The following is a 4,293-nucleotide window of genomic DNA, read 5'->3' as shown; positions in this document are numbered from 1 at the left end:
GAGAGAGAGAGAGAGAGAGAGAGAGAGAGAGAGAGAGAGAGAGAGAGAACAGAGAAAATAAAGGAAAAGTAAAGAAACAGTTAAAAATAGTACAACAAAACAGTTTAAAATAGTAAATAATGATAATATAAATAAAAATATTGATAATATAAAGTTGCGTTAAAATACAAAATTAATTAAGATAAACTAAAGTTTAATTTAGAAATAAGTCGAATGTAACAATTGGATTTAAAGTTACAAATGTTGAAAGCAGTGAGAAAATGTGTTGTTTATGAAATAAATATGCAAAAACATATTATGTAAATTGAATCAGTTTATAGAGCAGGTTTCTGCATATTTATTTCACAAACAACATACTTTTTCAACTTTTGTAACTTTAAATCTATTGCTTTAAACTTTTGTAACTTTGCATTTATTGTTACTATTCACTTTATTTGTAAATAGAATTTTAATTAATTGTTATTTTTTAAATATTACAAATTTTATAGAGCATATAGTTTTTAAGATAGTACAATATTAACATTTATATGATTATTTATATATATTTTATATATTCATCTTTTTTCCAGTTATGTGTATTTTACATATCTTTTAATCTGTTATTCTCTTTATAATAATTAATTTATTTTTAAGCGTAGAAATATAAAAAGTAATCGCAAAATGAATACAAAATATTTTAGAGTAAAATATTAAATCTTTACCTTAGCTTTAATATTGCGTATGCAATTGTGTTTTGATTTTCGCAAACTGATTCAACATCGATTCTATTTGAAAATTAATTAGCTAATTATTAACAAAGAGCTATAATGAGTCACTCAATTCTATACAATATCCTCAGCTGATTTGACAATTTATTAATGACCTGATTTAGTAATCTAGTTGACTGCCATATGATTATCATAATCTGATATTAATAATATATATTATTATACTCATGCGTTATGTAAATTTCTCTTGCTCTTTATAAACAATAATTTATAGTAAATTATAATTATTAAAAGAAACATTTGCCTTCAGTAAATATATTATTATTAATTTGAATCTTAATACATTATACAAAGATTACATTTCTGTATAATTATTAGATAAACAAAGAAATAAATATCATATTAGTTTCAAACTTAAATACAATTGCAAATATATTTGAGAAACATTTTTTACACTACATAATTGGACAAAGTGTTTGTAAAAATTAATTATGTACATTTTTTTTATGTTTCAGGTCACTGCGAGTAAAACTTAAGGGAAATAATATTTAAAATTGAATTAATTATTAGAAAAGAAAAATTGTTCGCAGTTACGCAAAGTTATAGTAGATAGAAAAAAGAAGAAATATAAAATGTTTGCGAATTAAGATTTACAAAATGAGAGACACGATAAGAATTATAACACTAAAGACTAACTTTTTTGAGAATTAATTTATATTTGAATAAGTAAATTGTAATCAATTATTCTTGCTATTATTGAGTGTACAAACAAAATGCTAAAAGACATTCTGGATTGAGCCTATGCCGACATTGTTCAATTCGAGAGGTCCCAGGAAAGCGAAAGGACTAATCGAAGTCATGACTTACATAAATGGTAAGATTTATAATTTTACAAATACAAACATTATGAAACATGATATAATTATTACAATGATATCAAACATTATAGAAAACAGAAGAGAATTAATAATCTCATTATTACTATTGTTTGTAATCAAGTTATTATTGTTTTAACAATTTAACTGACAAACTTGATTGGCAAAGTTAAAAGAGTTACTTTGTTTTGAATAATATTCTTACAATTTTATTTAAAATAAATTTTTTAAGATATATGTATATCAGAGTAATCAGTAAGCAATTAAGTTTAAACTTTTTGATATCAGATTTTATTTAAATCTTTTGAAAAATATCTTTGTACAACTTTTGATTCGTAAATCAGCGAGATGGATTCGCGGCAAGATGGCCGCGTCGTTGATAAGGAAGAGAAATTATCGGGGCGAGTGACGGAGCCGAAACAGCTTATCTCCTTTTTCCCCGCCACGTGGATCACGAGGAAAACGTGGCATCGTTACACAACGTTGAATTTCCTTCTCCTCTCCAGGCCGATAAGTACTGATTTCCATAATGGCTCCACGTACGAGTGCACTCACTTATCCCCTACCCTTTCCAGCACTTCTCTCAACCCCCGACCCATCCCTTCTCGACAACCATTCATATATATATATAGTATGTTCATATATATGTTCCTTCTCTATCCCCTCATAGAAACTTCGAGTCTCCGTAATTTTATCTCATAATGTGAATTCAAGACTCGATAATCGCATCGAGACGTGATTAATTTTTTGATTTACATTCTCTATGTACGCCAAAACGTTGCGACGTTTTTGTAATAGTGCCAAGAATTCCACTGATGGAGTTCGGAAATATTTCAAGTTTTCAACGCATTCTAGTTGATTAATTTTTTTTTGTTATTTAATGACTGATTGTGATGGATTCTTTAATCTTTACTTTATTTATTTCTTAAATTTAAAATTATTCTCTCCTCTTTATTTACACCACCACTTTATTTACCTTAAAATAGATGAATAAATTATCTTTCAAGCTGCTCACTTTTCGATTATCTTATGTTAGTATTCATAATATAAAATAGATTAATATTTATATATTTTCAATTGTTGATTTTATTACATTTTTCATATTATCATTTCTTCTCTATTAGATATTTAAATTAAACTGAATATTAATATTTCTTTTTATTATAAAATTAATAGATAAATATAAAATACATTAAAGTGAGTATTTATGTAAAACTGTAGAGAGATATTAAACAGAGATTAATTAAATTTACTTCAAGATATTTAATTCTGTTAAGATATGGCAAACGCACAATTCTACAGAAAGTGTTTCTCCGCGCTTATCGAGTCTGAAACTTTCCCCTTTTCGCGCTTATAGATCGCATTCAGCTCTTGTCGCTATTCCCTTCGGCCATTTTACTTTATCTTTCATCAAAGAGATGCAGATGAAACTTTCTGTCGCAAGATTAGAATTCGCTAATAATCAAAGAACGAAAAAGTGTTCCATCTGGAGTTACTATCGTGTATCCTTGGAGAAACCACCCCTCAGAATATCGATTACCCATCACATTGAGATGTATTCGGTTATTCGTTCTATTTTCTTTTTTTTAATATCATTGTCATTTTCCAATAGAATCGATGTAACTGCGGTGCGTATTAATTAAATATTGATATAGTTAATTGAACGGGCACGTTAAATAAATACGTCACCAAACCAGCAACGAGAACTGCCACATCCTGGAAATTAAAACTAACAAAAACATAAAATTAATTGATGCGATCGAGCGAGCAATCGCGTGCGAAATAATTCACGATCGCAATAAAGTGCAACTTCAATTGTTTTAACGTTACATATAACAATTTCAAATCGATATTAATTACTATTATTATTATGGAATAGCATTATGAGAGAATCGTTTTGTCGTCTTCTTATCTGCATCATCGTAGTTTATTATTGTATTAACTTCAACTTTGTATCATGTATTAAATTTAGAATATTATCAGTATCAAGTTTAACATAATAAACTTTTTGTCATATTAATACAACATGTATCTGAAATAACGCCCACTAATCAGACAGTGCTTTTTCTAATAATAAACTGCGTCGAAAAGTCCTCTATCATTTTGCAATTTTTGCAATAGTTAATGAGATATTAATTTCTAAAGATTGCCGAATAAATGAATAAAATGGATGTACAAGACAATTTTATGATATCTTTCAGTGTTCCTTGTGAAATATTTTGAAGATGTTTCTTAAAGAAAACTCTTAAATCTGAAAGTTGTCTCATATATCGATTTTAAACATTTAAACTCATTAAGTAACCAAAAAAAAGTATTGCGACTCAGTTTTTTATTAGAAATAGCATTACATGATTGGGAACGTTATTTCAGATACACCCCGTATATTAATATTAAAAGTTAACGACGTTTAAAAAAATAAATTAATTATTTCCGTTCATAGAATTTATTTTTATCAATAGAAAAGATTTCTCCAATGCTATCATTCTTCGATCTATTATAAAATTAGGATCGATGTATTCATGCTGAAAGAGAATTTTTACTCTTTAAATAAATATTTTCAAGTCTTTTCTAGAATAAAATGATCAAGCTTACTAGTTTCGCGCCAAATACTATGGCACTAGTCATTGTGCGTTATAATATCGGATAAAGATTTATTTTAACATAACATGTATAAACTTAAATTTATACATATATATATATATATATATATA

This window comes from Atta colombica, unplaced genomic scaffold (assembly GCF_001594045.1).
Source record: "Atta colombica isolate Treedump-2 unplaced genomic scaffold, Acol1.0 scaffold51, whole genome shotgun sequence".
NCBI classification, from domain to species: Eukaryota; Metazoa; Arthropoda; class Insecta; order Hymenoptera; family Formicidae; genus Atta; species Atta colombica.
Note: the sequence above shows the minus strand (reverse complement) of the source record.